General features: G+C 41.7%; 1 protein-coding gene across 3 annotated transcripts in view; it reads right to left on the bottom strand.

Annotated features, from left to right (window-relative positions):
- The window catches only part of AMBRA1 (autophagy and beclin 1 regulator 1), a 133,096-nt gene that overhangs the window by 55,205 nt on the left and 52,437 nt on the right, over positions 1 to 25,454 (bottom strand). The window lies entirely within an intron of this gene.

Raw genomic sequence — 25,454 nt, 5'->3', positions numbered from 1 at the left:
GGCCCTTTGCCACTTTGTGTGGCCCAGCCTACAGCTGGCAAGGGCTTCTCTGACTCCAGGCAAACACCATGACCCTTGCTAACTGCCCCAGGATTTGGGCAGCAGACCAAAATCAGAAGGCTAAGCACAGTTCTTCAGAAACTATAATAAAAAACCTATTTTTCTTGGCACAAAGGAACAGTTCCTGGTTACTCAAGTCAGCACACATTTGAGAAAGCTGAGATGTATTAAATGAGTTTCCCAGGGAAACAAACAGTGACAAGAGACAGTTCATCCATAAGAGTAGTACTGTCAAAAATCTCATGCTATTTGCAGTCTCTGAGGCCTTCAGGGACAGGCAGCCCATGTACTACACAGACATCCTGGCAACCAGAGAAATTCAGCATAATAGAATTTGATAAGGGAGAGCAAAGCAAGATCACTCCCAAGCACAAATGACTAAAAGCAAAGCCTCCAGTGTCTTTGCAGTCTGGATTTCAGCATCTCTGCACTGTCTCCAGTGGGAAGTACACAGCAAAGTCAGTGCCTTCACTCTCCCAGCCAGACTGGCTCAGGACTTTGCTGTCACAGCAGCAGTAACAGAAGAGACATCACTTTGACAACTCTGTCAGACCCCTGTGCAGAGTTAAGAGTTTGCTAACTGCTAACAAGTTAAACTGGTATGGAGAAAGATGGAGAGAGTAGGGTGGCTGGATAGTTACTTTTCTTATCCAGTCCCAAAAGACCACTCATGCATGGGTAAAGTAAGAAATAAAGAAACCCAAAATGCCTGAACAGACAAACAGGTTTTTTGCTTTCTCAGCAAAAGAAAGAACAAGGTGGGCAGGGTGAAGTAAGCAAATTCTAAACTAGTGCTTATGAATAAATACACCAAGAAAGCTGCTTGAGTTCTGATTTTTGGTTCTAGAGAAAGCTCAGAAATATACCAAGAACAAGACTTCTGAGCAGACAGCTTTACACTGTGCACTCAATTCTGTCAGGCCTCCAGCAATCAACCAACCTCCATTGTATATCTGCTCCATCTCTGCCTCTGTCAGATGTGCATGGATCACTTGGAGAGCAGAATTAAAAACATTTCCATCGCTGTAACATATGCCCAAGGCCTTGCTCTCTATATCCCTCAAAACAAAGGGCTCCTCAGAAGGAGGAAGACATGCACTGGAGGAAGCAGATTCAATGAATTAATGAAATTACACTTTGCAAACAGAAGTAAAAGGACTACTCAATGTTACATTGCTTCATCTTTAAAAGCCTTCTCACTGAAAGCCTGAATTTGGTACACAAAGGCAGCTCTTCTGCTGTCTTGCCTTCAGCTCTCAGGAAGGGAAGAGAAAAACAGGCACTCTACAAATGTGAGGCAGTGGGACTTCCTGCAGAGAAACAGTAACTAACATCACCAGCAAGGTAGCAGCTGCCTTAAGGACTGAGTCAGGCAAGGAAAACACTGTACAGACAGGCAACAGAAGTTCTACTGAGGGCACATAATTCCAGAATACAGATATTACCACAGATGACTGTTACAAAGTTACATCATCTGTTTTGCAATGAGAAAAACCTTAATAGGTGTAACAAACAATATATAAAATGGAGAAGAACATATCTTAGGAAAACAATCATGCTCTCCCCCTCTACATCAGAGAAGCTTAGCAAAATCACTAACTGTTCCACAAACAGTAAGTTCATCTAGCTCATACAATTGCTGTACCTGCTGCTAAAAGTGCCACAAAAAGCAAGCAGATTTGATTTTTTTTTCTGTAAAATTTCTCACCTTCACATCGCTCTTCCTCTCAGGTTGGTTACAGTGTGTTCATCTAAACCTTGCACCCTCTTCACCTCCAAAGGCAGCCACATCATATGCAGAGAAACTAACAATGGAAAAAAGCAGTACTGCCCCATCTACAGGACAGCCCCACACAAATTTCAGAGCCAACACAAGCTATTGAGTAATGCAAATGCTTCAGGTAACAGATACCTTTATCAAAATGATTAGGATACGGACAACACAGCTCTTAAGTCTGAAAGGTGCATCTTCAGGAAAATTTGGTCCATTTCTCAAAGGCTTCAAACCAGTGTAATTAACACTTACCAGAAATCCATGATCTACATCTTTTATTAAGTAATTATCTCTACTTATACTAATTATGTAATTGAGGAGTGCAATTATTAAATTATATCTATATACATATAACAAAGTGGAATATCATTTGTATCACAAGTCCTGCCAGATGCCTCCCACATGCACTGTCCTACAGTAAGGATGATTAAAAGCATGGAAACAAGGAAGGAAAACACCCCCTAGCACAGAAATACGCTATCCTAACTTGTGTTGTCATCTTCGGTTTATGGAAAATATTTTAGACCATTGGAACAAGGTTGGAAAACTTTGGAAAGTTAAAATCCTCACTACAGAGCTTTTGTTCACCCATGCAACACGAGAACATGTTCTCAGCTGGCTTTGCCCAGTCAGGGTTTCAGTCTGGATGAGAGCAAAAGATGCTGCTGCTTGTCAAGTTGTAGTATATGCAACCTTGAGGCAAACAACAGACTTCAGCTTCTCACATTTTGGGCAGCTCTTACAAGCAGCTGCTCTCACCAAGCACCTGACAGTCCTGATTCCTGGGCCTTCCACTGTTTCATGGGACCACAAGTGATTGCAGTGAGTACCCAAGGGTCTCGGGCTTGTCATCCTCATGAACAGAACGACCTTTTTCTGCAGAGATGATGTAGATTTCAAAATGCTTAAATCCAAAGTGAGGGCCAATTGAAATGCAGTGAACGTAGGTTTGATTGGCAGCTTTCCTGCGTCTGTCTATCACTGCGTAATAAACACTGGATGATGGCAGAAAGGAAGATAAATGCTTTCAGCAGCCCCCCTTTTTCCCTCCACCACCCTGAACTCCACCCACCCCCACTCAGCACATGACAAAAGAGTTGGGGGGAGGGGGGAAAGAAAATCTTAACAAAGACTTGGATAAAAAAATCGTCAAATCTTTTCTTACAGGCCACCTACATGTGACAGATATTTATCCATCAGTCTCAACCTCCTCAGAGGATCCAATGTATCTTGGCATATGGAGAAATGAATCTTTGCCAGTCAACTATCGCTCATTTATGAATCAAGCCATGCAAGCCAATGTCTGAGTTTAGACTGAAAGGGGAAAAAAGGGGTGCAAAACCAATTCCCTTGGTACTCCAGAACTTCCTTGGTGAAAAGCCAGCTAACTTCAGACTACTACTGTCAAACTCTAAGAACAACAACTAATACTCTAGAGCTACACAGACTTTGGGATATATGTTTTGAGAACAAGAAACATCTACATAGCATGTGAGTTTCTCTTCCATGTATTTAACAGAAACCAGAGTTCAAATGTTTTTCTAGGCTAGATCCTTTACCTGTAATTTGTTAGTGTCTAGCAGGTCCCCTCGTAATAAAGAGAAAAATTTATTATAATGCTTACAGATAAGCTTGAGGAAGCTGGAGAATCCCTTAGCTAATTTGTGGCTCAGTTTGAGGGAGTGATTAGGCCCCGGTATAAAATTCCCCCTAGATTAGTACTTGCATCTCTAAGCATGAGTACCTTTGAAAAGTAATTATCTCTTTATGAAATAATTTGTAACTGTAGCTGATACTGAGGTAAATCTATACTTGTAGAAAGCATCTATCAGAATTGATAGATTTTACATTTATTTGTTCTAGGTTTACTACAATCCAGGCTCCAGGAAGTTCAAAACACAGAACAAATCTATTTGACAAACCAGGGATAAGATTCTGCTGCAAGAATATACCAGATTCTCTCAACCTGAAACAATATGAATTCAGGCAAAATGATTACTGAAGTCCAGTGGAGATGCAACAGGTACTTACACATTTCCAACCCTCAAGTATTTTATGGGATAGCCTAGTTTGGGGGACTGCCTTTGATGACAGTAAATATATTAAGTTCTGAATGTGAATTTGACAAGTCCCAGCAAATCTATTTTCCAGACCACCTTGAAGACACTGCCTCTGAAGCAGGGCTAATGCTGTGGAAACAGTATGCAGAGCAACCTAGTGTTTTCAACCATTTCTTTTGCTTGCTCTTCAATGTACAAGCAAGCTGTAAACAGGAAATGGGCAAAATTATTTTCATGAATGGATGCACAATATGCTACAAAGAGTAGTTCAGCATATGCTAAGCACTGAAAGGATCTTAGATTTAACATTAACAGAGAAAGCCTCTAAGAGGTCTATCTGAAGGCTGAACCTTCAAAAGGCTATTATTTTTTCTTTATTCCAGATGTATAAAATAAGAAGAAATGTAATTTCCCATTCATGTTCATTCCTACTGCAAAATATCCTCTAAAAGGGGGAATACTTAGCATGCTGAGTTCCACAGACCTATCAGTTATGGGAATTGGAGCAGGGCTCAGCTGTAGGTAAATGAAGCTGACCATCCTAATAGGAGCCAAGTGCCCAAGGGGTCCATTTACATTGAGAACAATGCAAACATCATATAGAAAAGGGAATTTTTCAGCCACAAGTTTTAGACTTTAAAAGGAAATCAGTTAATTTGCAACAAGCACAAACAAACAGATGCCAGGCCAAAAGCCTCCACTTCCAGTAAAGTCATGATGGCTCCTTGAAGTCTTACCTTTTTATACTTTATTTCTTTGTCTGATCATCTAGCAATTAATAGAGAAATGTGTCTAGTAAGCATTTGTCTTTGATGGTAGAGTTCAGTTTTCCCTCAGGGAAACTAGAAGACATTAAGATCCTTTCCAAATGCATCCCATCTTGTCTGTATTGTTTGCATATCATCAAGCAAGCTGGCAATTCCCCTTAAGAGAATTCACTCTGTTGCTGTTCACTATAGAAATCCCCCTGCTCATGTCACCCTGCTACACTTGAGAGCTGGAAAATCAGAATGCAACAGCATAGACAGTTTCCTGAATGAGCAAAAGTTGGGCCAATATATTTGCACAGAATAAAGGATGAAAAAATCCTGTACTCTGTGAAAAATAAATTATTTAATTACAGTCTTTGCATATACACATTGGAGCAATCAAATGTCTCTGCTTAGGAAGGTCTTATCCTACTCAGGGTGACCAATAAAGAACAAGCAGTTTCATTTCCTTGCTGTAGCTGCATTAACCCTCTCAGCTTCTGGTAGCAACAGATTGTGGCCTAAGTCTCCCAGCTGACAAGAACTTTCCCCAACCATCCAACATCACATATGTGCTGCTGAACAGAAAAAAAACCCACCCCAAACAAATAAACTGTGAGGAACGCACAGAATTCCTTCCTTCTACCTCCCTAATCTCTACCAATCAGCACCTTAAGTACAGCACTGCCACAATAAAAGACTGACAGGATTTAAATAGTATCTGCACACTTCTATCTGTAAAGATTCACAATCTCTTATGTCAAAAAAACCAAACCAAACCAAACCAAACCAAAAACACACAAAAATCTCCAAACCAAATAAACAACACCAAAAAAAATAACACAAAAAAACCCACAAAAACCCCACAAAAACAAAACCAGAAACAAACAAAAACAAACACAAAGAGAAAAACCACCACAACAAAACAGAGAGAGAAGTACCATCTGAACCATGGGCGGGCCAGAGCATCTTACTCACACATCACCTCAGTGATGAGAGCAACTGCTCAACAACTGCTAGAAAGGAGAAGGGATGAATGAGACAAGTGAGATCTTGATTTTGGCAACTGAACAGAAAGTAACAGTTGTATGTTGTCAATGATATATAATTATTTAGCTTATGCACAGTTTGAAAGTTCATTCTTGCAGGGTAGTAAGTACAGCTCACTAGAGAATCAAAAATCCAATGTGCAAAAGAAGCAGAGCTCTAAGTCTTAGTGATGCTCTTACATCTGTGCATCCCAAATGAAGGTGTTAAATGCTACTTTCTTCTTTATAAGAAAATCCTTATGAACAAGGACTGTTTAAGTTCAGCTGTTTGTGTTCTCATTAGTTATTTATTTAGGATGCTTTTAGCTGCAGTGGATGGGAAGTTCCCTGGGAAGCCTCCACTACACCATTGCTTTACGCTATGTAACAGCATGCACACATACACATTTAAAGGACAACACATCACTTTTTTAGGGACTGCCATGAAACTCCCGGAATTCTGATGCTGGATACAGTACTGGAATGGCATGTAAAGAGATGCAGGTGCTCCATGAAGCCCCCAGGTAAAAATAAATGTCTTGGGTCTAGACAAGTCAAAAGAAATCTTTCTGCAAATCGAGATGCTGTATCATTGAAGGAGTTCAGCCAGGAAAAACTTAGGGATATAAAAGAAACACCTGTTACCCAAGGCTGAAACAATTTTCAAGCTGTTTTAGAAGAAGGTGGTCAAACAAGCTCTCTCTTGTTTCATTTAGGCCCCTTGCTGGGAAGGGTAGTCAAAGCTGGAGTCTCCTATCAGCAAACTGCTGGAGCTGTTAAACTTGTTTAGAGATCCCTTCTCTATTCCCATGCGATAGTGGCATGTGTTAAAAGCATGCCTCACACTACCATATGATTCAGGCAGTAAAACATGTTTCCTTCAGTATAGCCTTTTAGGGAAAATATTCAAGCACTAAATATATATTCCAATCTGCATTTCATTTAACTAATGTTTTGGTTTGACCTTTTCTGCATACTTGCAGCCTTTTATAAGATTTGTCTGTATGCATTTAAGAACCCCTAACGTAAAACAATGAGTAAATGGTTGAAGAAAGGGATTTTTCTTCACTTTCTTCATAATTTCTATTACAAAATCCTTTGAAACTTACAAAATCAGCTGTAAGAGCTATCAACCTACTGCTCAGGAATGAGAGTCTGAAATCTACTAACTGGAAAATAGTGGGGAAATAAAGACAATCTTTATCTAGTCAGTGTGAGGAACAACAATTTGGGTTATAGATATTTCCGCATCTGGAGGTCCACATCAATCTACTAAAAAAGCAGTAAGATAATATATCAGAAAACTGCTCCCAAGTAACTGATTCTGCAAAGGAAAAAGGGTTTTGCAAATTAATGGAGGGTATGGTGGGGGGAGTAGTGAATGAGTCCAAGACACAATGATAGACAGAAAAGCAGAAGAGAGCTGAACTCTGCAGTCTCTAAAGAAATGTGTATTCACTTCCTCCACCTCTGAATCCCCACATGCAGGCATGTTCACAGCCTGGCTTCCTTGTAAATTTCCAGAAATAGTAGGTGACTCTCCAAATCAAAATGCCATACCTCTCTTGCCAGAATTCAACGAAATCCCAGGTTATGAGAATTGGGAAGGGCTCAATAGCTAATGTGTGCTCTGTGTGTCTGAGGTTCCTCCCTCTGCTTACTCTGCAACTCGTGATGCCTCTGCTCTCTCCCATCACTAAGTCCCTTGCACCATTACCAAGCCCATCAATAAATGCTTTTGGAAGTCCGCTTTTTAACCTTCACATCTGTGTTTATTCTCTGCACAAAACCAGAATGGAATCTGTGCCTGGCAGGCATTTCCTTTTGTAAAACTCCTTCTTCTTCCCTTTTCTGACTTTTCAGAGCATGAAATGTGCCTGCTAATCCTAATTGCTGCAGATGGAGAGTCTTGCAGAGACTAGACAAAGGGGGCATCCTTCCACCAAGCAGCTGTAAGCAGGCACCAGACTCTAAGTTCTTCAGTTTCCAGAGCTTCTAACTCACTTTGTCGCATTTCTGAAGTACACAGGGACAAACTTCCACAAGTAGCTATGCCAGGACTTGCTTTCCCAGACTTAATCTCTCCTGCCTAAATGGCCCTCCCAGCACAAGAACTGAACTTATTGTGTGACCTGACTCAGGGTGGGCAGTCCTCAAACACTACTACTGTATGTCAAAGAGAAAAGCTAAATGTCTGGCTTTTAAGGGTCATTGTCCATATCCCAGCATCAGGTCTCTTACCAAAGAAAAACTCTGTAAGGTCCCACTGGCATACCCACACAGTTGGCCTTTCCGTTAGCAGTGCCTCAGCCAGGAACAGAGGCACCAAGAAACTGAATCAGTACGGTATTAAGACATTTTTGCTTCCAACAGCCACTGAAGAAGTTACCCTTCTAGCTTAGCAGTGTCTGGATTCAGAGGAATACTTCCAGAGCAGCAACAAAAAACTGTTTCAAAGGGTTGCTGCCACCTAACCAGAATATCCTTACCCACCCAAGGCTAATGCTTGTGTCCTCCACAGCTACCACACCACACTATGAGGTCTACTCCAGTTCACTCACCTAACATAGATGCTAACATGTATCACACCGACTAGCTTTGCTAAAACTGTTGACTATAGTTTTAGATAATTCAGAGGTCTTGCAATTTCTGGTTACTGAGACTGTGTGGCAAGACCCTTGCCAACTCTAGCCCATATTCCACTCAGGTTATACTTTATCATCAATTCTACAGCTTGTTAGTGTGGCCACAGTTTTAGTTCACACTAAATAATTCCCCTTACTAAGAGGCTCAAATAATGTCATAACAGCACTCCCATCTAACCAATATAGCTACACCAACAGACAGATGTAGAATAGACACAAAAATAACAAGTCAAACCGCTTTACACAGAAAAGCCTTTTCCATTGTGAGTGCATTTTAACTACATGAAATCCTATTAATCCAAACAAATCAGCAAGCCAAATTCCTGCTACCGCCTCTGCAGCTCTTACTGCAAGAATGTGTGCTTAGCACAACTTGAAATGTGCATGTCTTATGCCAAAACACCCATCTGCAGTGGAGAAAAACCCTCAGCAATATCTTTGTAGAGCACCTGCATGCCTTATCAACCACTACATTGCAAAAATACAAACTTTCACTGATCCAAGAAGCAGTATGTTCCCTGGGAGGGTTTGAATTCTGCAGATTTAACTGTGTATAAGTACAACAACAAGCTTCCCCACTGGAGCCACCTTGCATTGTGGAAATGGCAGTAGACAGTGTTAATAACAGTGCCAAGCCAAAAACATATTCAAAGGCTTGTACTTGCCAGTGAATGGAAGACTTGAAAAAGTTATTACTATCCTTAAACATATTTCAGGACTGCTGTATTACAGCGCCAGCCCTGTGCACCCAAATCTATAATGGAAATGCTGTGTCAGCTTAGTGACACAGACTGAGCTACCATCACAATACAGAGCACCAGCTAAACATGTTCAGTGGTGGATATTCACAGAAATAATATCCTGTGAGCAGGACACATCACAAGATATCACCAATCTAAAGAGCAAGAAGAGAAGGCAAGACAGTTAACAGTTTCTTAACTGGAAAGTAAGCAGACAGACTTGTTTGCTGGGTAAAGCAGCGAAAAGAAAGCAGAAAATGAGCAAGCTGAGAAAACACAAAATATAACAGTAGTTTAACTCATGTGAAGGCAGTTTAAATTTAAAGCATGGTGAGATGTAATGGAGGAAGCCCAGGCTGGAAGAATGCAATGGGGACACCACATTATTCCAACTCTAATGGAACAACGTAAAAAAAACCTACAGCAAATAAAGCACTGATGTTCTGAACACGTGTTCTGAAAATATTCTGAACACTTTCTCATGGAAGAAGTTTTGAGGGTGTGGTTTGGCATGTCCTAGATGACAGCAATGGAAACAAGAGTTTTTCCTTACTACACTAGCTGTAATGGACAAAGCAGGTTGCTGCACTCCGGCAAGTGTGCAGGGATCTCTCTTTGGAGCCAGTGCAAAGATTCAGGCTCTAGGGGTGATCCAAATCCCAGAGTATGCAGAGCAGGACTGTCACAGTATGTTAGTCCACACCTTGACAGACCACGTGTAACAACATGAAAGTAATCATACAACATTTGTAACAGTGATGCAGCAACAGGGCTGCCAGAAGTCAGGACACCACCAAGAAGTTTGGCCAAACTCATAATCCTGCAGTGACCTCTGTAAATAAGTGCCACAGCTCAGCCCATTGCAGACAGGTCCAACCCACTGCAGTAACAACACTGACTCCAAGATGAAAGCAGACTACTACGGTATCCCATTATTTTTTAAGAAGTGTCAAAAGTAAAACTCAAAACCACATCCTGAAAAACTAAGGCAGCAGAATTACTTCTTAGATACTCAGTATGCCAGTCTTCCACTGCACAATGAATGGATACTTGCTTGGATTTTATTGCTTTTTTAGGGCAGACTTGACCTTAATGCATCTTGAATTAGCTCATAAGGCTTCCAGAGGGTCTTAAGTAGACCTGCCCAAGAAGCTACTGTACAAAATAACCATCACAGCTACCCCATGCAAACAAAAGTGGAGAGAAATTTCATCTGATGAAAATAGGGCAATCACAATTACTGGTTTACAGTAAAATTTTCAATTATACACAATCAAGATTAGGAGCAAGCCATGTTTTACTGGAGGTTAGGAGTCACAAACTATGAAGGAACTGTGGTGAAATGTTCCAGGATCTCACCCTCACAGCAGCAGTCAGAGGTCCAGCTCCTACCAGATCAAAGAACCAGCAGCAGTGCATTCTAAATGATGATGAACGCTCCAAGCCAGCCTCTCAGTCCTAGGACTCAGTGTAAAATTACAGTTCCAAACAACAATTTAATTAGTCTTCACAAGTCATAGGACAACAGAAATTAGGCAGTAGCTCACTAAAATCACAGGAGTAATCAGGGATACCGATATCCACCTACAGCTAGTTTCTTTGCAAGCAGAGAAGTTATGACAGGGCTTTGCCTTCAGCTTTCACTGCTTCTTGTATCAACAGACATGCAGGTATCCATCAATGAGGGCTCTTCCATGGAACCTCATCAGTCAAGCTGGGCCAGGAAAATGTAGAAGCACACTCCCCTTGCATAACTTACATGCCTTCCATATACATAATCCAATAAAGACCTCAGCAAAGTGCTTTCTCACTTTACCTTTCAAAATCTCTGCAAATCTGCTCACTCTATTTGGCCTATGAGATCTTCCTCTAAATTTTATTACTGAGTCTCTCCATCACAACTTAATGTCTTCCAGGGTTTACCATCAGCCCTTCTCTATTATTTCATCTTGCTATGACTTCCAGTCCATAAGCACTTTTTGTTTATTTTTATCCTCTCAGTCTTGTTTCTCCTGTGCCTTCTTTTCCTCCCACTCTGGTAAAGTACTTTTGGATTTCCTTTACACTTTTCAATGTCCTCATAATAGGGTTGTGGGGTTGTATATGTACGTATTGAGTATTTCCCTCCTTCCCTCCCCACCAGATTTGTAGCCTGACCCACCTCTGATACCAGTACCCATTCCACTATCTATTTCAAGTCAACACTAAGCAAAACTGCCACCAGACCAATTCCATCCACTACACTTTTCTACTCTGGCACCTCAGAGCAGCCCTGACATCTGACTCAGTTGATGTGTGGTGAACCAAAGACAAACACTCAAACAGCTTCTGTGTGCAGCACACCAGGAGACATCACATGGATGGGTGCATGCATGCCCACACTATGAATGCTAATACGAACAATTGTTTGAAAGAAGACAAAGTGTTTCTCCAGCTTAACTGAAACCCACGCCTGCAATCCCAGCTACCTTTGACTCATTCCTCAAACCCTCCCCTCCTCCAGCTTCCATTTGTCTCTGCGCAGAATCCCAGCTGCTTATAAGAAAATTACCAAGTGACATTACTTCCTCTACCTTTTTAACCTTCCCGTCCCCTCCTGCAATTCTTCCCGTAACAGACAAAAGCATGTTCCCAGTCCTTCTAAGCACTCCACCGGCCTCTATGATTTTCACTCATTTGTATCAATTTCTATCCCTTGCCATTTGTCAGTAAACGTGTGTATGCTCTTCTCCTCCCTCCCACAATACAAATATGCATTACTTTCTTGCATCTCTAAATTTCTCAGTGACTCTGGATCAGTTTGGACAGTTTGGATGTCCAGGATGAGAAGAGGAAATGCACTGTCCTATATGTCCTTCTCACCTCTAGCTCTCAAACTGTATATGAACTCCTGGCAGTCACTGTTCTTTTTCCTCTCCAGCGTTATCTTCCATCTCAACTACCACTGAACCTGCTCTACTTCTAGGGACCCCCTTGCTGGTAAAAACTCAGTACTTGCAGTCTAACTGTCCTCATCAACTCTTAGCAAAGGTACTAACATTTTTGATTCTTCGATTGCTCCTCCCTTGACTTCTGTGAATGGCTTCTACCTACCACTACCACTCTAACCAACCTCAAAATGCTGAAAGAGACAACCAAGCAATTATGACCATCACTACAACTTTTTCCACACTCTGCTGCCAGCCCTGAAGTTATCTAATGGGCCATAAACCACACCTCCCTACTCCTTCCCACCTGCAAAACCTGGTGGGTTGAAGCACATTGATACAGCTGAAATTGTACCTTGTTTCAGGCAGTGCTTGAAGCAGGTGGAAGAGACGCAAATCTGGTTCCCAGAGCAGCAAAAGTGGAACTCAGAAGCCAGGCTATGAGGAAACTCGGAGTCCAGAGCTGTTGTATTTGCAGAGGCTGGCTCACAGATCTTGCTGATTTTGAACTCTAAGAAACGTAACTCCTGCCTGCCAGGTCTTCTGGATTACAGCCCACACTGAGCTCAACAGGAGAGTGTGTCAACCTACAGCTCAAGAAAGCAAAATACAGCTTCCTTTAGCAGCATTAACTTGCAGCTCTTGCTTAGCTCAAAACCAGCTCTGAGCTCCTGCAGACACTGGAGACCATCCCCACTCCAGCCACATTCCACAGGTGGTGGGTACACTAATTTTAAAAAAACACAGGGCATGGATGGACACATATGAGGTACACCTCTGCCTTTGGATCCTGTTTATATTTTCTAGTGTACAAAATCTGCTGCTGTCTGCATTTACTTTGAGTTCTAAGGCAATGAGTTAAAAAGCTAATATGAACTTACCTAGTGCTCTCATCCTGACTAGAGGCTGTGTTTGCTACTGCACAAATGCTGCTTGGCTTCTCTGCTCAGTTTTCATCAAGAACTTCCCCATCTCATGCAAGACACTTAACACCTTCCAGATTTTTAACAACCCAAAAGCACTGACAAATCCAGCCCTTATGTTTTGGGGAAAGTCTGAAGCCTAAATTTATTTCCTAGGCTCTGCCCTTGACACAGGCATTTTCTAAAACTCCTCCAGGTTCCATATGGGGGCAACTTTTAAGGGGTTCATGTTAAGGTAAAAGACCCAGGTAGGATAAACTCACAAGTCAAAAGTAACTCTGAAGAAGCAAGCAAGCTGTATGGGAAGATCTTGGCAGGGTTGGTGACATCTTCCCCCACAATCAAGGAAAGCCAGCAGACTAGAAGCATAAAACCAACAGTACCAGCTGAATAACAATATTATGTGGAGGAAAAACCACTACTGCAGAATCTAATAGCTAACATAACCTTTGATTTGTATGCATTAAGTGATAACATATTGAGACATTAATGCTCAATTACAAATAAAACATCCAGTGGTACAATCCTATCTACCTGCAAAAGGATAGGTACATGTACATGGCATTCTTACCAGATTCATTATTCAACACACAACTATGTTTCCATAGCAAGAACTTGCTCCATCTTTATGGCAATGTGGCTATAAAAATGTCTGTGAAGACATTCTATACTGCACAGAGAAAATCTGGTTTAGGATTTGCTTTGCCTCTTTGATTTGTCCGTTTGCCTCTCTCGACCCATAAAACACATTAGCAAAAATCATGACTGATCTCTTCAAAGATGACAGCCAAATGTGGCAGGCCACTGAGGACTGTTACCCCTCTGCACTGCAGACTGCATGGGTTCCTGCCTCCCCTCTTTGCTCTGGAGCGTGGGTAATTTTTTATTACTTTTTTTCCCTTTTAAAAGGAGGCAGCAAGCTCTGGGAAAATACTTTTATGGCTAAGTGAGTTTTACCACCCACAAAAAGACAGGTCCCCAAGGGGCCCTCACCGCCCACAAAAGATGAGCACTTCTGCAAAGCCCTACCCCATCTGATATAATGATATCTCAAAATTCATCTCTTTAACAATGCACACAAAAGGAATCAGCCTGCACCCTTCACTTTTAAGAACATGATCACCTCTCTCCAATGCCTTTCTGAATCTCAAAGGCAGCTTTAGATTCACAGCCACCAATACAAAGAAAGGCTTACTGGAACTAAAGTTTGCATCAGAGAACACATTATACAAGCTTTCTCAGATGCAATGTTTGCTTCGTGCAGCTCTGGAACAGACTATAGCTTGTGACACAATGCAAATGGCTGGAAGAACTTCTCCAGCAATGGGACCACTGAAGACACCCTATGAAAACTCCTGTACAGGTACCAGGAGCTTTAAGACCAGTACTATAATCATAGATTTTCCTTTGAGACTAGGCAGTAATTTTGCTAGTTTAAACACCCCATGTACTGGAAAAAAACCACCTGTTTCAGCAATCAGTTACCTCAAGTACATGGTAAAATTTATGCAGTAGGACTTCAACAAATAAAAAAACTCCCAACACAACTAATCAAGTATCTGTCTTTTTTTTTCTGAGCTAAATTGTTCTGATATCAGGTTCTCCATCTTTATATGCCTTTTGTCTATTGTATTAAAGAGTGCTCTATCAGAAATCTTTCCTCCACAGATATATCTAGACCAATCAAGTAACAACTACCCACTACTTCTTGGATTAGCTAAGTACATTAAGCTTATGTCATTCTATATCTGAAGTTTTCCTCAGCTGATTCTTCCTTCAGCTGTATTAAGTGTTTCTGAAATGTAGGCACAAAGAGTTGCACATGGATTTGAACATCATCTGGAACGATGTCAATAAGACCATATAAAAACACAACAGTAGTTTCATACTCCTTGATATTGCCTGCCTACATAAGGCCGTAGAGCTGTAGCATCATGACAGGAATTCATATTCCACTGGTCCACGCTGAGCTCCCCAAAGCTCTTCTGGATACACCACAATGGTAAAAGTGCAATAAGCACTTTCAAGGCTCTGTATTTGGGGCCTTTTAACCCTTTAATACAACTTTATCTTATGGAGGACAGTTGTACACACTGCTCTAACAACTACCCTCACAGGGCAGCATAGCCAAGAACAACCCAAAGCAAATGGTCTCCACAATTCCTGAAATGGAATCAGCCACAGACAATAATTGGCACACTTCAGTAACTGCTGCTCACTTCAGTGCAGCATCACTTCCAGATACTAGTCAAGAATCCCCTGTCACCTCAGACCTCATCAAACATCTCCTGTGAAGTGGCCTGCACTCACTCTGACCAGAAGAGTTGTGCTTGTTCTAGTCTCACTTGCAAATAAAATTGTGAATTATACTCACAATGTACAGCCACTCATCAAGACCAAGTCTTTCTATGGACTTCTGCTACATAGCCAGGCAACTGAGAGGTTTTCAGCTTCCAGCTACCAAAGGGACCACAAAATGAGACTCTTGGCACAAAATAAATATAAACTCGTGGAAGGCTAGGAACAAAGCATTCTCCAGTAACACCAGCTCTCTCAGAAAAACCTAGAAAGAGCCAGAAGTCCTCTGCAGTAACCACCATCACAAGCTTTTACAACAGAATTAGTGGACAATGCCACCCAATACATACAACCAGAAGCAGCTGTACCTACTCCTGCTAGTGTTTAAGAGAACTTCAACAAACTCTATTCTCACCTACACCAAACCCCAACATTGTTTCACTGATCCCGTGTTCTCAGTCAATTCAAAGTATCACTAAAGACTGAGAGTGGAAAAGACCTCTGAGACAGTCTAGATCATTCCCCTGCTCAGAGCAGGGTGAATTACAGCAAGTTACCAGGGACTCTCCAGTCAAACTTGGATATTTCCAAAGATAGAGACACCATAATCTCCACAAGCAAATTGTTTCAGAATTTTACCACTCTCACAGAAAGAAAGTTTTCTTGAGTTCAAATGGAATTTCAGTTTGGGTGCATTGCCTTCTGTCCTTTCACTGGGCATCCCTGAAAAGAGTCTGGCTCTCTTCCTCCCTCAGTTACTTATACATATTGACAAGATCCAGTCCAAGCCCTCTCTTCTCCAGGCTGAAGAATTCCAGGCTGAGTCTCTCTCAACCTATTCTCTCAAGTCAGACTGTGGTCAAGTCATTACTCATCTTCGTGGCGCTTCACTGTACTTAATCCAGCATGCCCATGCCTTTCCTGCACTGGGGTCCAGAACTGGACAAAGTACTACAAATGTGGCCTTACCAGGCCTGAATAAAAGGATCACCTCTCTCAATCTGTTGGCAATGCTCTTCCTATTCAACACAATACACTGCTGGCCTTAATTTCTGAAGGGCACATTTGCTGGCTCGTGTTCAACTTGCTGTCCACATAGCCCCCAGGTTATTCACTGCAAAGCTGCTTTCCAGACAGTAAGTCCACATCCTCTACTGGTGCATGGGGTCATTCTCCCCCAGGTGTACAACTTTGCATCTCTCTTCACTGAACTTCATAAGATTTGCTGGTCCACTTCCCAGTCTATGAAAGTCCCTCTGAACAGCAGCATAACTTTCTGGTTCATCACCTACTCCTCCTGATTTTGCAGCAGGTGCACTTTGATCCATTATCCAAGGTGATGAATGAAGATCTCTTTTAGATAACATTCTTTCTGCCACCAGAGCAGGATGCAGCCTGCCTTATTTTAGGCATCTAAGCTACCCACAGCAGAAAAGTACTCATCAAAACTCTCTATCTAATAAGTGTTAAATATATGGGCAGCTCCACAGAAGATTTAGAGCACCTCACTTCAGCTCACTTCAGAAGATGAATCCTCAGAGCAGAGGCTTCTTTTTCCCTGCTACTTATACAGGAAGCTTGGCCTCCCAAAAATGACCCCAAAATTAGTGTAAATACTTCCCATAGCGCACTTAGCTGTGGATTCTTATTTCCAGTTGACTCACAGTCCTCTCAATTAACACATTCCCAGACTTAGCAGATTGTGATAAACTATGGCTTGAGTTACAAAAGCATAAAGGAAAGAAAAGAACAAAAAGGACTGAACAATAGCGGGCTTTAAAGCACTAATAGCATGATTTTGACTCTTTAGCTTGCCTTTACTGTGCAATATTTAAGAAACTCATAGAAAATCACCAGTTCTCAGGTGTGTAGGTTCTTTGCATATAAAGACATTGATACACAAAATTTATTTCATCAATTAAACTGATTTTAGAATCACTCAAGCCTTTAGAGTACTCTAGTCTCTGAAACCAAATAGGGGATACCATCTTACAAAGGCTGTGATGCAAGTTCATTCCATCTGCCATACAATCTCTAGTGCTTTGCACTCTTAATGTCCCAACCAAAGAATTCAAACTGTACCTGTTAACAGATGTAAATAGAGAAGTCTTTGTGACCACAGAGCCCCTCTGTTGCTAAGCGGAAGATGAAAGAGAACAGAGACACAGAGCATGCAGGGCATAATAAGCAGACAGCCAGATTAAAATTATTCCATACAGAAAGTACCCCGATGCTTTCTGGCTGTTTATGCTTTTTGTGTACAACAGTGTTCAGCAGGAGCAGACATAAAAATAAGGATGAGTAACTGCTCAGACTCTCGATACAGAATTTGGTATTTTAGATGTGAGGGAAAGGCTAACTGGAAACAACACACACAATGTCTTCCATCACATAAATGCATGTGTTAATGGTTTTCTTTTAACACTACCTATCACCTACTTTCAGGAGACATCTAGGTAGACAGAACTAAATGCCAGTTTAGCTCAGAAGAGTATTCATCTGTATCAAAATGAGTGCCACCATCTTAGGAACATTTGAGGGGGTCTTTGCACTGTACTAGCATTTCAGAAGAGACTGCCTGTAGGTCATTCAAAGGCTAATTGCATCAACTCCCTATCAGCCTTCACTGTGCCAAGGTACAAGGATACAGGATGACACAGAATACAGCACCAGAAAAGAGGCAGCTGGACTGCCAATTAAAGCACAGAGCCGGAAAACAATCTCACTGGTGTCTTGCAATACAAGGAAAATTACTGAAGTACTATCAAGATGGACCTGCTAGGAAGAATGTAGTATCTGTGGATCAGCTATCTGATCCCAGTATCACCACAAAGTTGAGCATTTCGAGTTGTTTTCTAGACTTGCTTTTTTAAGCATTAACAAACTGTCTTCTGGGAGAGGGATTTCATTTGAAGAATGTATGCCAGGAAGTTCACCTTCTGACCATAATCATGAGGTGATATAATCCTGTAGCCACAGCTACAGAATCCATTAACTGGAAGTCAAGAAGGGATCTAATATTACAAGAAGATTAACTCACAGTATATGACTTTATTCTGCACATAGTACACCAAACTACCACGAGATTTTATTTATGAGATACTCTAGTCTAATTGAGCAGCAACATTAAAAATTTTCATGGTTGAAGGCTGATCTAGGAAAACACCAGCTGGTGAGAGATACAGGCAGATAAGAGCTGAGGTGTTAACCTTCATGAAAGCTCAAGGGCTACAAGTGTGTTTTTAGAATACATGAAGAAAATTTGTAAGTGAACACTTAAGAGGATGTCACACAAAGTCTTTGCCACGTTTCCAAAATCCTATGTCTTCAGAAGCCTAACTACCACTTGAGGAAATCAGTATCTCTGAGGATACCCCTCACTAGTCCCATGAAGGAACACTCTCCATCATTCTCTCCTGTAAGAAGTTCATTTATTTGCAATTCGGCCATACAGCATCTTTTTTTTTTTTTCCTTACATTTCTGCATGAAAGGCTGCACTTTCACAGAAATTAAACTGTTCTCAAGTCTGTGATGTAGGTGACAGGTATCTATAGCTCTCAAGTTGCAGAAGAATCTGAGGCATATTTTAAGCCTCTTATATCATTTAGTGTACACTGATGTAGATCACAGAAAGACCATAAAAATAAAGTTACTCAGAGGTTCCCATCTTTCCATATTTAGCAGTACCAAATAGACTTATAACAGAAACATGCAGCATAGAAAGCCTCACAGCTATGTTCATTGATTATATTATTCCACAGAACTGTCTACTGTGAAAAGCAGGATTAGATCAGGACGCTAATTCAAATTCACACAGTAGTCTCAGATGAAAAGGCAGAAGCAAGCCAATATCAATAAGCCAGTGATGGACAGGCTGAAGATACAAATTCAGAATAACACTCAAATCTCAGAGAACTCAGACAGAAAATGCATAACTACTGAGAAAAACATGGGGACACCAGAGACAACAGGCAATGTGTCTTCCCATCAACTTTTGCTGGCCTTCTGAAGCTCTCAAGTTATCTTTGTCTTACCCTGCACAGCTGTGCATCACTACAAGCACATTTGAGGGATGGGAGCATCTCAGAACAGAACTAACGGCACACTATACATGACAGAACAGGATTAGGTCAAGATGACTTGAGCCAAAGGAGGCAATCACACCTGAAATGCCAGAGTGTCCTGGTTTGAAAGACAGGTGTTTGCTAAGGAAAGCAGAAGCCTCCCTTTGAACTGAAAAATGTGATCCTTCCTTCCTACAGATTATTATGAGTTTGAAATTAAGGGAGCTCTCAGGCAAAGATATGGGGATAAAAATAACAGTTCTTTACTAGTATATCTAACAAGACAAACAAGAACAACAACAGCTATGAAATTACCCACAAACAGAACAGTAACTCAGTCCCAGTGTTTTTTGGCTGCAGGCACCTTTTCCCTGAGCTGCAGTTCCCGGTGCTGGGGGCGGGCGGGTCCCGCAGAGCTGCAGGAGGGCTGGGGGTGATGGCAGCGCTGTCCCAGGGGGAGAGAGAGATGGAGAGAGAGCTCTCTGCTCACGGTGTGGGTCCCAGTGCTCAGCAGAGTGCTGGATGGTGGTAGTTTATAGCAAGAAGGCAGCAGTGCAGGGTCTGACAGCAGTGAGGATGGCTCCCGGCGCTGGCATGGCAGGGATGGGACAGAGGCGGCGATTGTCCTTCTTGTCTGAACTCCGCGGGGGAAATGGGGAGAGCCAGAGCCTTCCATCTGCTCTTCTGGATGTCTGGATATCGAGGGGTTTCCCTCTTCTCTCCCCTCCCCCTTGCCACCAGGGCCCAGTCAACAGGTATCTTAGCATGACAATGGTGAAAATTCCACAGAGGGAAAAGGGAAAGAACCAACCCCCAACACAGAGGAACTGGAAATCTGCCTTCAACAAGGTTTTGAAGGCGAAGAAGCCTTTTATTATGATCACTTCTATCATCAGTGCAGAGGCGAAAGGTAACTTTACTTGCAATGGCAACCAATACCCTATGCAGCTGCATGTACCACAGGCTCACTGATAGCCATTTAGCTGGCTTTAGGTTAGAGCCATTCACTTGTAAACATTAGCCCTAATTACAGCTAGATTGATTAACAGATTGAGAATGTGCACACGAAGGCACCTGAACTATTGCATGTCAGTGGTGAGAGGCCATCACCATAATTCTTTTTAGGAGAACTATCACATGCTCAAGCACATCCTTCCCATCCCAGAAGGATGACATTTATCCATCTTAGCTAATTTTCTCCGTGCTGAAACTTCATACACTCTAACAACTGTGGGTTAGCAGTCGCTGGCTGAAGTGCAGAAATTCACCAGAAGATCCATGACTTTGAAGTCTCCCAGGAAGTAAAGCTTTGAAGAACAGCACATCTTATGGGATTTTGGGAAAACAGCTAAACTTCACACTTCGGAATTCTAGACTTCCATTAAAGGGATCAACTGATTCTTAGCTTCATCAATAGCCTCAGCCCCACGCCAGTGTAACATGGCTACAGACAGCTTGCTTTGGCAACTCCACCAGAGATCCAAAAGCTGAGCCATTATTGTTCTTGTGGCAGGCTATACCCTGAAGAGGTGTGGGATACGGGAAAATCTGTAATCAAGCTCATTTTCTGACTACATGTAAGTGTTCAGTCTCTGGTCTGAATTTACTACCTTGAGATAGCAACAAAATCACTCAGAAACTGTAAATACAGAATTTGCATCACTCAAATCTTAAGACCTGCTGAATCTGGATCTCTCCAACAAGGTGGAAGACTCAGAGCAACTGTGCTTGATTGTTAAGCTGATAAAGGTCTGGTGGCAAAGCCAGAACAGATAAACATGACCTATGCCCACACAAGAAAAATATTTTGTTTGTTGAGACACACATAACTGAATAGAAGCCTATTAAAATAAAGTGAGGCAAGACAGAAGCATTTCACAAAGCTAGGTAACTCTACCATAAACTTTAATCTGCAGGTCTCCTAATGAGTAACAGAAATGCCAACAAAATGGCATTTGTGTCAATTTTTAAAGCTTCCTGCAAAGTTCCTTGGGAAACACTGATTCCCTTCTTCCCCTAAGCTTCCATTGAACTGAAACTAAAGCCTTCTTTGTTTCACTATACTATTAGCATGTCTCTGTCCATCCCAAAGCAGTCAATTACTATAAAGCCTGAGACAAAAGTTCACAGAGGGGAACAAGAGGTCACAAGCACTTCAGTGGCAATGATGCAGACCTTTTCCTTTAAATGGATCTACTGATTTTAAAAAATATATTAAAATGGACATCCTGGTATTCAGTACCAGGTGCCAAAAAATATCTCTAACTTGGCCATCACAACTTAACAGTATCCTGCTTTACAAGGCAACTTAGGACAAAGAGAAATTTATTTAAAAAAAACAACCCAAAAACAAAAAGACCAAACCAAAAACAACAAATAAATTAACCAAGGAAACGAACAAACAACACATGCAAACAAAACAGTGGGCAGAAATATTCAGCTTACAGAAACATTTCAAAAAAGCACTGAGAGGCAGTAAACACAATACTGAGCTGTGTGTTCCTTGGACATATTAACACTGCTGAGGTTTGTAGCAGTACTAACTCCCACTAGAAAAGGTCTAACCTCATCCCACAGAACATCTCTTTGCGATCTCCTGGGAAGTGTAGAAGGGAAAAAAGAATTTTAAAAAGGAAAAAGAAAACCATACCAAAAATCAAACCCCACTCTGTTGGCCCACAAATGGCAGAGGATCCAAGAGACTCTAAGACTGAAATGGCCCCAAGATGCAGTATTCCACCTGTATTGCCACATGCAATTAATCGGCCATATGAAGTCAGAAACCAAAACACTGCTTTCATCACCACTTTAGCAAACGACCACTTCAACTAGCTTTCATTGTATGGATGTTTCCCTGAAGACCACAACTCTATTGCTTAGGGCAGTTCACCAAGGAGAAGAGAGGGCAGAGGGTGGCTTGCAGCCCACACTACCAAGAGCCTTAGAAGAGCTCAGGTTTCTTGATGAGTCTTGAAATAAAGGGAAATATGGAAGACTGAAAAATATGCTAGTGTTATACCAGTATTTTAAAAGGTTGAAATAGGATGAGACTGTCAGTCTTGTCAGCCTGACATTGATTCCAGACAAAATAATGAAAAAGCTGATATAAGACTCAGTTAATAAAGGATTAAAGGAGGACAGTGTAATTACTGCCAATCAATGCAGACTTTACAGAAAAATATAACTTGTCAAACTACCAACACTTTTTGGTGTGATTACAAGTTTCAATTCTAATGGTAACAATGTTGATGTAATATATTTTCACATAGTGTTATACTTGGTGCCAGAAAGCACAGTGATGCAGCATTCTGTATCAGCTGAAAGATCTCAACTGCAGGATAAGGAGGCAGGCAGGTGCTACTGGGGCGAGTTGCTGTTCCAGTGCTCCATGCAAATTAGGCTGCTGGCATGGAGATCTCTCTGTCTGTCATGTTGACTGGTATCGCTTCATTCTCCCCCCTAGAGTAGGGCTCCCACCTACTCTACCCATCTGTTGCCACCTTTCCCATGCTTTGCCCGGAAGTGCCTTGGCACAGGGATGGCCACCAGTCCCATGTCTAGTACAAAGGGCTCTGAATTAATTGACCTAAGGTCTGCATGGAATGTTAGTCATTCTGCCCAACCCACTGCATTGCTGTGCTAGTCCATCTGCATAGATAACCTGTGATTAGTGGTTCATTAAACTTGACTCTAAGGATTTAGTCTCATGGCAGTCTTCCCCAGCGTGCAGTGATTTTCTGTGTTACACTTGCGTGACAATGACACTTAAACAACAGAAAGCTGTTCACATAGAGAGCTGAAAGTAAATGGACACAACCTCACAGCAATAGCTGTGACATTAAGAAATTTAGTCAGCATACCACAGTAATTCACACACCAAGATCTCCATCTGCTCCCTTGATTTCCTCTCAGCATATAGCAGTAAATGGGGCAGTGGACAGCAGCAGAAGCATAATTGGATGTATTTTCCCAAACAGCAGCTCTCACTCATACTTGATCACAGAAGTCTACTGTCAGTTTTTAAGAAAACCTGTCAGGTTAGCAAGACAGGGTTTTTTGGTATCTCTTCTCAAATGATATAGAGGTTACATAAAAAATACATTGGGCATTTTTGTGTTTAAACATAATTCAAAAATGACAGTCTGGATACATGATAGAATGAAACAATCCAAAGCATTCAAGCTTAGATTAGCCTGTGTTAATGGGAAAATAGATGACTGATTTTTTCCTCAGCCAAGGCTGTCAACCCCAACCACAACTACCAGGCCAGAGTTAAAGTACTTTTGAATTTGAATAGAGGTTTTTCACCAGGATACTGAAGAAAGAGCTACCACAAGCCTTGGTACAGACTAAATATAAAGGAATGTATACTATCAGCACTGTAACTTTCAATAGTTCTGAAACACAATACTAAAAATGACAATGCTGCTGACCAACATATCAAGTATAAGAAATTCTCTGGCTATTCCACAATTGCAACCTCATCTTCTGGTTCCTGCCTGTCATGCCTCCACCTAATATTTGCAATTTCAACTCTCATTTTTTCTGCAATATGTGAAAAAGTTTTTGAGCATGTATATAAAAAAACATTTTGAAAGCTGAAAGCATGGGTAAAATAAACCAAATATTAAAACAAGATAACACAAGCAGCTACTACTTTGGAAGAATTAATTTTATATTTAAATCAATAAAAGCCTTTACCATGGACCCCCAGCCATTCCAGTGTGAGGTTCCATGACACTGCCAGAGCCAACAAACCTTGCCTTATGAAGGCTCAGCATAGCATCACACAGGAAAGATTGATCTTGTTTTTTGAAACTCCCATGATTACAGTTTCTGTCTTCCTTTGTTATCTTTGTCATACATGCAAGAAAAAGCAAGCACGTGTGTTTTGGGGCTCAAATCCCCCAAAAAGCATAGATGAAAAAGCCAGGCTATTTCCTAGCCACAGTGGAACAGGCAAACTGCAAGGAGGCCTGGAGGAGGGATGAAGGCAGGTGTCTCCAGCATAGCTGGGCGACATAAGAGTTCTGCAGTGTTGCCTGGCAGCAAGTAATTTTCTGCCCGTGTGCTGCTTCCACGTGCCAACAGACAAAACCCACACAGGCAGCAAGCACAGCAAGTACAGTCAGCTAACGCTACAGGTTAGCTCCACTGTTTCCTAAGGGATACAACAGAGGTGCTCTGGATGAGACTTCGGCTGAGTTCTGACGATTATTGCAACAGCACCAGGAACCACTCAACCCAAAATGTCCGGAGAGACAGAAGTCTGGAAGATGATTGAAATCTATTATCAAAGACAAGACCACTGCCGTACTAAACCAGCACTGCACAATCGGCAACAGCTCTACCCCTAAAGGACTGGGGAAACTCCAATAAAAACAGGTTAGGTAAATCTTGTCAAAAATGCCTTGGGCACAGATAATTGAGCCTTAGGATAAGGTAAAGGGTCATGCAGCCTCTTGAGAAATCTTTCAGCACTTCTTTTCAGTGATGGTCCTGTGATTACCTAAAGGAAGGAGAAAAACCACATCCCAACCTACCTGTCCATACATCACCTCTTGTTCTTCCCCAAGCTCCAAAATTACTCCCCCGCACTGGGGTTAATTACAGAGCAACTCAGACCCAGCCAGAAAAGACTCACCCTCAAGATATGTGTCATCTATAACCATCTCATTCATGAACTGCCAGACTGCCATATTCCTCCTCCTCTTCCCCCCACCTCCCTTCCCACCTCCGCTTGCCCTCTAAGGCTCCCAAATGCCTGTGTACTGTATGTGGTGGCAGCTGAGTTTTTTAATATGCACTTATTAAGATCCTAATTGAATCCCACATTGCCTTGTGTGCGTCTTCCTAGCCGGAACATGAACAAGGCACCCTATAATTCAATTAGAAGGACCTGCAGCAAGCTGATCATTAGTCTGTCAGGTTGCTTAAAAAAAGACATCTAGGAACAGGGAAAGAAGTTAAATAAAGGGAGAATTGTTAACACCCGTCCCAAATTCATGCAGACACTTCCACACATATACCTGAAGTACAGAATCTACAGTGATCAAGCACTTGAATGACAGTTTACTACATCAATCCAACAGTCCTTTCTCTTGCTTCAGACAACTTACATAGAACCTTAAATGCTGGAATTAATTTTCCTCATCAGTCCTTCTCTGCTCTGATCCATGAGAAAA

The sequence above is a fragment of the Cinclus cinclus genome, chromosome 6, assembly GCF_963662255.1.
Source record: "Cinclus cinclus chromosome 6, bCinCin1.1, whole genome shotgun sequence".
Lineage (NCBI taxonomy): Eukaryota > Metazoa > Chordata > Aves > Passeriformes > Cinclidae > Cinclus > Cinclus cinclus.
This window is presented reverse-complemented; position numbering and strand designations above follow the sequence as displayed.